Genomic DNA, 13162 nt, shown 5'->3' on the forward strand with positions numbered 1-13162 from the left:
CGTGACTATCACACCACAGTGGAGGACATAGTCCGATTTGGAATGTCTTCCACTGTGTGATATCTGAACCTTAGGGTTAGGGCACGGGTCAAGGTAAGGGGACAGCCCTACAAACTATCCCCTTATCCTAACCCGTGCCCTAACCCTAAGGTCAGTGACTGCTAGCCCGGTTGGTCTAGCGGGTTCGCGCAGTGCACTTTCGTGAAAGTGCACTTTCGTGTTAGTGTGGGTGTACTTTTGAAGTTCGAAGTAGTGAACTTTCGTTCTTCAAAAGTACACCCATATATACACATTTGTACACACACACACACACACACACATATATATATATATATATATATATATATATATATATATATATGGATTCACTTTATAATTTCGAAATACTGAATCCCGACAGCACACAATCGCGAACACATACATACCATACACCACACCACACATACATCGTCCAACTCACACTACAACAAACAAAACACCCACAAACACAAAAACCCAAACAAACCTACACTACATGTAAGCTGGGGGGCAAGTCCCCCTGCACCCCCCATGTGGGGGGCTGTGCCCCCCACACACCCTCTACTTATATATACTAACTCCGAGATCGCACAGACACAAAAAGGAAACACCACCCACACATTTCACAGTCCCTCGTGCACACACAAACATCACACGTATACATACATCAACACATCCAGCTCATTCAGACACACTCGAACTCCCTCACAATACCCTTACAAACACTCACTTGCCTTCAATTGCATCTACATCCATACACGATACACTCCCAACACCGCACGCCACGTACCATAAGCCATAACCGCAAATTTGAGATATTCGAATTCGTGATTATGCACTGTCACGAATTTGGGTTTTCGACTTTATGATTTCAGTATTTTGAAATTATAAAGTGAACCCATATATATATATATATATATATATATATATATATATATATATATATATATATATATATATATGTAAATCCATTGCTTGATTTTTTGATGTCCTGAATATGTTCAAATGTCACATCAATGACGAGCTTAAAGTGCATCTTCCCCTTGTGTACTTTTAAAGTTTTTTCTGCAGGTCAGTCAGTTCTGGTGTTGCCATGGAATTTCCTATCATAAGGTAGAAGGTGCTGCCTCCTCCCCTACCAACACAGGTTCAGGTCTCAGTGTTTAACTCCTCTCCTAAGAAATCATCTTATAACTCTATTCTTTAGTGTCAGTTGCTCCTTCTACTTAATTTATTTTTCATCCCTTTCCTTCATGAAGCATGTACATAGAGTCATCCTTCTTCTGTTTAAGATTCCTGTATTTTGCCTTGGCAGGAATATAATTAGTGCTGTGTTCAGTGTTCTCTCGTCTCTCAATAGGTGAATTCTTGACCTGTTTCTTTTCTTCTTCTTCTTTATATTTCAATACTTTTGTCTCATTGTGAATAAACAGCTCCTTCTCACTTTCTTTTTCCTCCTGAAGACTGCTCTCTGTCTGAAAAGGTATTTTAGAACAAAAAAAAAATTGCAGTTTTACTTTTTACTTTTAATTTTTTGCTGTCTCTGCTCCTACAAGATGATCTTTAATAGGTATGTGTGCACATATTTTTTTAAATGGTGTAGGCTCTTAGTAACATGTTAGTGCTTTCAGGCAATCCAACACTTTTCCTTGCTCTTTTCTGGACTCACATACTTTTATGAGTATGTCTGATGGTTGCTTCCCTTTGTTTTCTGAGAAGGCAGAGGTGCTCTATCAGCTTGTTCACTCAGTGATTCACATATCCACACTGATAAGGTGGCCTATCAAAAGGATTGCCTTCTTTCTTTTGTCTCCAAAATCTTTAAAGAATGGAAAATCTTTCCATATTGTCATAACGTGTTAAATGGACATCTACAGCAACGTGATGAACTACCTTTCCAAATGCAGTTTGTGTTTTGACTTCAATAGTGGTATGACCTTTCCTGTCTCTATGAAGGCAGACCACATCTCTCAACTGTCCAGACATGGCTTCATATTTTTGGTCTATTCCTCATTAAATTTGTGGTTTTCTGGCAAATTATTGAGGACTGAAATCACTAAGTAATGACACACATTTGGGTTCCAGACTTCATATCCTTCAAAAAATGCATGCTAATACAAAACGTTATTTTTCACAACTTTGTAAGTTTATAAGTGCAGTATTTAAGATTTATCCATATTTTTCATTTTTTCCCCCTTTTTGTTTCCTTTGTCCAGATTTCTTGTGGTAAGATGTAATAGGTTGTTAGGAATGATGCAGACTACTAACTGCTTTTTAACAAGAGTTTATTTTTACACACATGCTGTACCTTTATAAACATGACCTTACTACCTGAATCTAATAGTCCCTGCAGATCACTGCTATCAGTTAAGACACTGCAGTGACATACCTTTACAGCAAGACAATAGTAAAATACTCATATGATTAGTCCTACAGACTGTCAGACTCCATAAGATCAATACAATTAGTAGTGTGCTTTTCACTGGTTACAGTTTTTGCAGGTATAAAAGTGTTAACAATTATTAGCACAAATTATTGCTATATGACTAGTTTCCCATACATTAAACAAGGTATGTCTACAGTTAATATTTTCTGTCGGTTACTAGAATTTGACAGACTCTTTGCCTTAGATCTACATTGGTCAGTTTTAAACATAGTTTCATTGTATAACAATGAATAACAATGGGCCGGATTCACGAAGGCTTGCACGGAGTCTAAGAGTAGTGTAAGACTCCATGCAGCCTTCGCGATCCAGGAACAGCCCAAAGTACGTGTAAGAGACAAGCTAAAACGGCTCTTACACGGAGTGGGAGTGGATAAGCTAATCACCTCACTTGCAGCTGAATAGCATGCAAATGATGATGATTAGCGATCCAGGAAGCCCAGAACAGCCCGTGTAAGAGCCGTTTTAGCTGCAGAAATGTACTCAGTTGACAACTGAGTACGTTTCTGCAAAAACTGCAATGGAGCCATGTCAGCTCCAAATAAAGGGTGCATATGTGTCAGGCAGCATGCCAATGGCCAAATATGTGGCCATTGGCAAAGTAACCTGATGCAAATATATTAAAAATATACCCAGCGCAGCCCCACACAAATGGGCTGCGCTGTATAAAACATAAAAACGAAGGTTTTAAACCCACAAATGTGGGTTTTATGCAATACATGGAATGTCAATGCAGGGACCAGCAGACCAAAACCAACATGGCCACCGTGTAGTGGTTGCTAAGGGGGGAAGCTGAGTCTAAGACATGTAACTAAGCATTAGTAGGCAATCTGATGCAAATGAGTGTTAGGATACTGAATTCCACTGTCACATAGCAAATGAGCACAGTCTGAGTAGTGTAAGAGTTACAGAAGGGGGAGGAACAGAGTAGGAGATAGGTGACATCACAGGGGGGAATGGTAGAAAGAAATGCAGTTCATTGGAGGTCAGAGTTACATGACAGATGTCAGACAGATATCATGGAAAGAGGTGTGCCACTAAATAAGCATGAGAAAGTCAAGAAATGGAAGGTGTACACTGTTGCCTACACCAAAGTTTCTTGCTGGATGTGTATGCGCACGTGTGCGCGCCATGAAGCGCGAGTAAGTCAGTGTGCGCGTGTGTAAGGCAGACTGAGCATGTGGGAGCGTGTTGGGAGATGTTTAACACTGTTTGCGCAGGCATGCACGTGTTTTAATCCGAATAAGCAGATTCTGAACCGTGTAAGTATGTGTGCGCACGTGTAAGCCACTGTGAGCATGTTTCTGCTGGTTTACACACGGCTCCACCCTGAGGAAACAAAAAGGAAAAAGGAAGCAAAAGATTTAGTAGGAAGCTAGCAGGGAATACTGCTGGAGCTAGCAGGTGAAAACAATTAGATGCAGGCAATTACACAGGCAGAATAGTAGCCCAGCCCAGCACTTAAAACTTTGCAAACAGCAGTGCAGGATGTTTCTCTCAAGCGACACTGCAAGACAGGAGTTAAGTTATCAGAAGTGAAAACTGAAAAAGCTGAACTCAGAGCAGAAATGTTAGGGGCTGCCATAGCTGTCATAATGAGACATAGGCGACTTGCTGAGGGTGGTGACAATGTAGATGGTGCCAGACAACCCACAGTGAGGAGACAGAGAAGAGTGTACAGGCCCAGGGTCACCTACCATGGGTTACATGAGCTGGAGATAGTAGAGTGCTATAGAGTGGACAGAGACCTCCTGCAGCAAATAGTGGAGCTGTGCAGGCCACGCCTCACACACAGAACCAACAGAGGGGAACCCATCCCAGTGGAAACCAAGGTATGTGTTGGCCTAAGAATACTAGCAACAGGTACCTTCCAGAGACCAACTGGTGATATGATGGGATATCACAGGCATCAGCCTCCAGGGTACTGCACCAGTTCCTGGATGCCATGTCAGCACATGTCAGTGATCATGTATATTTCCCCAATGCCCGTGAGGTATTGACCAGCAATATGCGTCTCTTCCAGCAAATAGCGGAATACCCTGAGGTAGTGGGTGCAATAGACTGCACGCACATACGCATCAAAGCACCAGCCGGTGAGCGGGGTAGGGCATACATCAACCGCAAGGGCTTCCCCTCCATCAACTGCCAGGTCGTGTGTGATGCCCAGGGCATAATAATGAATGTGTGTGCTGGCTGTCCTGGGAGCTACCATGATTCCCACATCTGGCATTTGACGCAGCTGTACCAGACATTTGCCAATGGGGACATCCAGCACTGACACCTAGTGGGGGATGCAGGTTATGCACTGGAGCCGTGGCTGATGACACCCATCAGAAACGCACACACACCTGAACAGGAACGCCATAATGAGGCACACGCACAAACACGTAATGTAATAGAGCGTGTGTTTGGGCTGCTCAAGTCACGGTTCCGGTGTCTGGACACATCTGGTGGAGCCTTGCAGTACACACCAACTACATGTACCCAAATTGTCATGGTATGTGCTATGCTACATAATATGATCTTGCGAAAACAGCTGCAGCAGGACCAGCATAGGGCGGGCCAAACAGCCCCCACCATTGCCAAGGCCATCACAGGCAGAGCGTGACTCGGAGGAGGAACAACCTGAGCCTGCCCCAGTAGGCAGAAGGAGGCGTGCCCAGTATGCCCTGGCCTTGGCAAAGAGGCAACGCATAGCACATACACTGGCTCAGTAGGAACCCTGGGAATGATACCCCTCTCTGACTCACTCATATAGTAACAGGGATGCCTAACATGACACAACCTGCTCTCAAACATGTACGGGGAAGTGTAATATGTGCATCCGACAGAGGCAGCCATGCAGCACTACCTGAGGCATGAATGCTATGTGTTAAGTAATGTAACACCATGTACTATATGCACACCTGAGGACCCTGACTAACATCCTAACCTCACCAAGCATCATGCCACAACATGACAATGAGATGATCAAGTGCAATAATTGACTGAAGTATCGCAGTTAGTCAAAGGGGATCCAATGTGTGCCAGTCTGGGATGACATGCTGAGCATGACATGATGCACCACCTGCTAGGACTGGAGTGCACCTATCAGTGCAGGCCATATGGATACTGGCAAAGGCTGTTGTTACCCACAGTGTGCCCTGAATAGGTAAGGCTCAAAACACAAACCTATCTCCATAGGTATCAGAAGGGATAAGTATAAGATAAGGGATAAGTCGAAACAGCAAGATGCATGCAGTCTAAACTCACCCAGTATGGAGAATGTTGATATCTGCGCTGTAACAGAAAACTGAGTCAAGGCTCACAACAGCACCCTAACACTACCAGGTTACACCTCATACTGTGCTGTACAGCCTCAAAACATGGAACAAGCTACAAAAGGAGGGTGACTAGCAAGAATTGTCAAGGATAACCACACCCCATGTTGGTACCACAACAAAAGCAGCATGGACTAGCCATGGTCAAGTAACAGTGGCTACAACTGCCCCCCAGTTTATAGCCTGCTACAGACTACTGTCCCAACACCAGGAACTGCACCTGGCCTATGCTGGAATACATGAATATATCAAGTCCTCCAAACTACATTATATTGGGTGACTGAAAATACCCAGACATAGACTGGGAGCATTATACTAGCTCCAACAGTGTAGGACAAAAGTTCATAGAATCCATAAACCAAAAGGCCCAGGAACAACGTACCACTCCCACAAGAGGGGTAAGCATACTGGATGTGATAATCAGCAACATGGGTACTGTATGGCAAGATGAGAAGTGTATTGCTCACTGGTAAAACCAGACCATAGAGTAATCACACTGGATATACAAATCCTGACCACAGTCCCTGGCCAGAAAACCACAGTGGAAAACATGTGTTAAGCAATATTTACACTCCTCCAAACTGATGTGGAATCCATTAAAGGTCCTGTGCAGGTGCAAAATATGGTCCACACCTCAGAACCTGTAATACAGCCATTCCATGAACACTGCCAGGGATGCTTGGATTATGCAATCCTAAATTAAAACAAGACACAATGCCATACACGCAGGAATCTGGCATGGTGGACACCAGCCATAACCAAACCATGCAAGAGAATGAGGAAGCTACTACATGATAGAGCAAACATAAACAATGAAGTAATCACTGATCAGTAGTATGGCAATAAAATCTGTCCACACATACAATCCACTAAGGCCAGCCACAACAAGTTGAATCTGTGAATCCTGAGGCAATGTTACACCTGCCCCAAGTACACAGACAACCCCCAACTCCACCCAAGAAATACAAATATATGTGAGAGATGCAACCATCTATCCAAACTGGAGGCTGAGCTCCCTCAACTCAGTACTCCCAAAACTAGTCAGGAGGAGAAGGTAACCACACACACCACAAACACAGTCCCACATAGACCTATCACAACTGCAAACCAAACACATAAACACAGAAAAACATTGGCACAAATTACAAACACAGCACACCAACAGAGGCCTCTAAAGCAGACACCCAATCAAACAACCTCCAAACATAGCACATGCAACACATAGTACACAAAGCTGGTGTGCCAAACAGTCACAGGCCAGAAGGAGAAACAACATGCCTGATACAGTTGTAATAGGTGACTCCATAGTCAGACACACTGCTGTCCCGCACACCAGACTGAACAAGGGAAAGGGTACAGTAAGCTGCCTGTAGGCTGCCACAATACGCCACATAACAGAAGTATGCAGGTCACTCCAAAGCAAGTAGAAATATGATGCAGTCATAGTCCATGCTGGTGTGAATGACCTGAGATGTACCTCCCTAGACTACATGAAAAGAGACATAGATGAGCTCTCTGATTATGTAGTCCAGGCCGGTATGACAGTCACCGTTTGCAGCATCCTACCCTTACCAAGAATAATGCCACAGTACAAACACGGAATGATCAGTCATAGCAAGTGGCACACTTACTGGTGTCATTCCAAGGGGATCCAATGTCTGTCTGCTTGGGATGTCATGATTGACAAGCCATGCAGCTGTTCTTGGGATGGCTTGCACCTGTTACCCCTGGGCATCTGGATATTGGATAAGGCCTTTGCCACCTCCATAGAGCCTTTTGTAGGCAAGACTGAAAAGACTGACCCACCACCCTAGAAAACATAAGTGGAAAGAAACATAAGGTTAATGCTGACCAATGCCAGATGTGTAAACCCCAATATGCATGCTCCCAAGGCCATCCCCAGTATGGAGAACATCGATGTCTGTGCAGTGACAGAAACCTGCTGCAAGCCTCCTGACAGCACACCAGCACTACCAGGTTATACCACATATCATGTGTCATGGCCCCAAAACCTGGAACAAAACATAAAAGGAGGGTGAGTATCCATATTCAGCACAGACACCCATACGTCCAGGTAACTGACAATGCACAAGGCATTGGAGTTCACCCATGTGCAACTAACTGTAGGCAAGACTGCTGTACAGTCTGTAGCATGCTACAGACCACACTCTCACACACAGGAACCCCACCCAGCCGTCCTGAAGACACTGAACAGTATGAATGTCCCACCAAATACCAAACAAGGTACCACAAATTACCACATAGGTGGTAAACCATTATGTATGGAAGGAGTAACCAGGGACCTAGGGACACAAGTGGACAGTAACCTGTTATGTGACACCCACATTGCCAATGTGGCTAGGAAGACTGTCTACATTTGACACCGTATCAGGAAAGGATTCACATCTACATCAACAGAGGTCATTGTGCCCCTATACTGTTCTCTTATCACACCCATAATCTAGTACAATGCCTCATATGGGATGTACCTTACCTGACACCTGCAGCAGTTAGAAAGACCTCAAGGGTACCTCACCAAGAGGATAAAGGGTCTCAAATATATGTCATATGCTGCCTGGCTGTAGACACCCCAGCTGAATGCAGTCACATACTGCCTACACAGAGGCATTGCATGCCTGTTGTAGAAGGCCATGCCCAACACAGGAGTAATGGACATGCTCCACCCCAGAAAACTCAAAGCCATCGGAGCTGTGAGAGTGAGAGATGTCAACCTCAACAAATAATGAAATAGGATGTGCTGGTGGGACAGATACATAATCCAGAGGCTCTCCACACCCTGGACCAGAATCCCACTCCATGTTAGGCAGAGCCCCTCACTGACACTCTTCAACAGGAATCTTGCCAAGTGGATGGATGATTGTAGAGTTACACTGGGGGTCTTCACTGTGTCATGTCCAGACAGAGGCACAGCAAAGCAAATCATAAATGGCCATAATATTCACATAGCAAGGGGTGGCAAAGCCACACACACTCTGGCTAGGCTAACAAATGCCCTAGGGTGGATAGCCTAGTATGAACCTATGAACCTATGAAGATACAAATTGTACAGGACACTAAGGATAATCCCAAGGCTTTCACAACTGATGGTAGGAACCATGTTGGGAATTCACAGATATGCTCTGAATCACACAAATATCACAAACACACACACACATATTGCCAACTTACATCCTGACAGGTGCAGTGCAACCCCCCTCCCGAATGCAGAATATCTATCCCAGCAGACTGCTGACCCCCTGACATTGCAGATGCTGAGGTAACAGCCAACATCTACAAAGCAAAACACACAGCAGCAATGGTATGAGATGGTGTCCTGGGCTTAGTGCAACATGGACTCCAAGATGAATGGAATGCCAAACCACACTACTCAATGTCAGCCTTACCACAGAATATGTACCCAAAGAGCAGTGTACAACAACAGTGGTCCTTCTCAACAAAGGTGTTGCCTGAATGGATACTGAAAACTACTACCCCAGAATCCTGAGAAGCTCGGTCTGCACAGCTATGGAAAGGATCAGCATGTACCACAGACATAAAGATATTGGGGACCTACTGACACCGGACCCTACCCAGTGTGGCTTTCTTAAGTGCAGATCCTGCCCCTAAACATGTTTGACTCAATTGAAACAGTCATTAAGGTCATTGATGAGGGCAATGTGGCCCACACAGCGTAGCTGGACCTTGCAAAGGCTTCTATACAATACCCTACGTGTTCATTATAGATAAGCTCACCAGCTTAAATATAAACCCCTATGTCAGTAGAGGGTTGCAAACCAGACCAAGGACAGAACAGACATGGTCAGACATGCTGCAGCCATGTCAGACTACAAACCAGATATAACTGGCATCCCACAAGGCTTGGTCCTGGGATCTCCCTTGTCTGGTATATATGTCCCATAGGTACAGGCAAACATAGAAGGACTGTGTCCGAACATGTTTGCAGAGGACTACAAACTGCTCACCACATATGATCCACCAGCTGACACAAGCATCCCACAAAAGGGCCACATAGAAACAGACAACTGGTGCCATAGCCATGTCAACAAGCTAATTGCAGAAAAGTGTATAGTCAACCCCCGTGGATATACAGTAAGTGCCCACCAATTACCACATAGGTGTTAACCCATTATGTAGTTAACATGTAATGAGAGACCTGGGGACACAAGGTGATAGATATCCTGCATTGGACAAACATGTGCTGTAGTGTTTACAGAAACATACCATATACCCACCTAATCATGAAGGTTGTCAGATCTAGATAAGGGGAGGTCATTGTGGCTCTGCAGTCATCCTTCATCAGCGGTACAATTGACTACAATAGCCCCTGTGGGATGTACCTCAGCAGACACCTCCATCAACCGTAAAGTCCCCAACAGTACCTCACCAGGAGTATCAAAGAGCTTGCACAGATGCCATGTGTTGCCTGTGTTGCTGGTATCAATAAACATGCTGCACCTTGTACAATCTGAATGGCAGTGAGCTATGCACATGAGAGACCTGAACCCCAGCACTGACTTACATAGGACAAGCTGTACTGTGTGCTCCATAACACAGAAGCCACCCCCAGCACAGGCTACCCATAGAGTCACTTATCAATCTTCCTCAATAGGAATCTTGATGAGTGGATGGGAGATGGTAGCTTTATCCTGGGTATCACTGTCATGTCACAGGTAGACAGAGGCACAGTATACTAACCATGACATATGTCATGGCAAACTCCACTTACAATGTGTGTTGAAGGACAAACACACTCTCCAACTAGCATTAGACATGGACTAGGGCACATCGCTAGTGTTTGCAAATGTACACCTATGTTGTGGAATACACTACCAATGTTGGACAAGCCTGGTTTAAGTAGTTCATATCTGAACAGAATGCAACATGGTCAGATGTACACAACTGGCCCCTAACCAGGCTGTTGTGCTCACTATCAAAATGTAAAGCAGTGATAGCACTAAAGCCCAGGATACTGTCCACCACAGTCAAAGTACTACCAGTACACTATACAGTACTACAGTGTTAGGTCAGTGTGAAAGGATGTTGACAACTGTATGCAAAGTATCCCATGCAAACACTGCAGGCACAGTATAATCCTGTTGTGTTCACACACAAAGCAGTTGTACAGTAACTACACAACATGACACACAACACACAACCATAAGCGGGTGATATTTGTTGAAGTTCACACTCATCCACAAATGTGGTGGGCTGCAGAGTCCAACATATGGAATGCTCACACTGGGCATGCTCACACACTTTGATAAATGAGACATATGTCAGACAACATGCCATGGGAAGGCTGAACTGGGCATGCTCACACACTTAGGCCAAATCTCAGTTTAGCAGTTGGACACACATATCTGGTATTTTTACGTGTTATTCCAGGAACCAACCACATTACAGCAGTCTGCCCAGTGCACACAGTTAAATGACTACAGAGACATACGTGATATAGTGGATCCCTCCCATATGCAAACATCTTCCACAGATGCACAAGTTGTTCATACAAACAGGGAATGCTATGGCAATAAAGATGTGCAAACAGTCTATCAGCAACAAATAATGTGCATTTGACAATTAAACATATGGGTGTAGAGGTCAACACTAGGCTGTTTGCCCTAGGGAATGACAGCTTAGCCAGAGTGTGCCTGGTGTCTGCCTCCCCACAGGATGCACATTCCCCTTTCTAAACACCGATGATGTCAGCACCCTATAAGTACAGCAGGAGAAAAGAAACTTCCCAGTAATGCGAATAGTGCACTCCGCTAATGCGTCTGTCACAAGTGTCATAACATAGTTAGGTAGGGGTTTGAATCCTGCAAATGCTCAGTGTGTGTGAGTGAGTGGAGTTGGTGTGTGTGTAAGTCTGTGGGAGAAAAATGTCCCTTTTGGCAACTAGGAAAACACACTACAGGATGCACATTCCCCTTTCTAAACACCGATGATGTCAGCACTCTATAAGTATAGCAGGAGAAGGGAAACCTCCCAGTAATGTGAATAGCGCGCTCTGCTAATGTGTCTGTCATAACATAGTTAGGTAGGGGTTTGAATCCTGCAAATGCTCAGTGTGTGTGAGAGTGGGGTTGGTGTGTGTGTAAGTCTGTGGGAGAGAATGTCCCTTTTGGCAACTGGGAAAACACACTACAGGATGCACATTTCCCTTTCTAAACACTGATGATGTCAGCACCCTATAAGTACAGCAAGAGAAGGGAAACCTCCCAGTAATGCGAATAGCGCGCTCTGCTAATGTGTCCGTCTCAAGTGTCATAATATAGTTAGGTAGGGGTTTGAATCCTGCAAGTGTGTGTGTTTGGCTGAGGGGGGTTAGTGTGTGTGCAATTGTGTATGAGAGAAATGTCCCTTTTGGCAACTAGGAGAACAGACTACAGGATGCACATTTCCCTTTCTAAACACTGATGATGTCAGCACCCTATAAGTACAGCAAGAGAAAGGAAACCTCTCAGTAATGCGAATAGCACACTCTGCTAATGTGTCCGTCTCAAGTGTCATAACATAGTCAGATAGGGGTTTGAATCCTGCAAATGGCACGTGTGTGCTTTTGGCTGAGGGGGGTTAGTGTGTGTGAGGACAATGTCCCTTTTGGCAACTAGGTGAACAGACTACAGGATGCACATTCCCCTTTCTAAACACTGTTCAGCTGAAGGCCATGGCTCTGGCACAAGTTGTCTGTTTCTATGATGCCCCTTTGGAAGATGCTTGTGTCGGCTGGAGAGTCGATTATGGTGGCCAGTTCGCAGTCATCTGCATATTTGGTCAGCCACAGTCCGTCCGTGTTGGCCTGTACCTCCAATAAATATATACCAAACAAGAGAGGTCCCAGGACTGAGCCTTGTGGGACACAACTCATAACTGGTTTGGAGTCTGGCATGGCTTCAGCAATTCTAACCATGTGGGTTCTGTCCTTGAGCCACTGTGCAATCCATCTAGTGACATAGGGGCTTACATTTAAACTGGTGAGCTTCTCTAGAATGCCCAAGTGGGGTATTGTTGTGAAGGCTTTTGCGAGGTCCAGGTAGGCTGTGTGAACCACCTTCCCCTCGTCAATGGCCTTGGTGACTGTTTCAAAGAAATCAACCAGGTTAAACCTGGTAGTGCTGGTGTGCTCTCAGTAGCCCTGAACCAGGCATCTGTTACTGCACAGATATCGATGTTCTCCATGCCAAGGAGTGTTTTGGGTGCATGCATTTGGAGGTTTAGACTTCTGGCGTTGGGTAGCATTACTCTTAGTTTCTTATCCCTTGTGATACCTATGAAGGTGGGTTTGTCATTTGAGCCTTGCCTAACATAGGCACTATGGGGGTAGCAAGAGCCTTTGCCAATATCTGAAAGCCCAGGGGTG

The sequence above is a fragment of the Protopterus annectens genome, chromosome 3.part1, assembly GCF_019279795.1.
Source record: "Protopterus annectens isolate FY-2018-M chromosome 3.part1, PAN1.0, whole genome shotgun sequence".
In the NCBI taxonomy this organism is placed as follows: Eukaryota; Metazoa; Chordata; order Ceratodontiformes; family Protopteridae; genus Protopterus; species Protopterus annectens.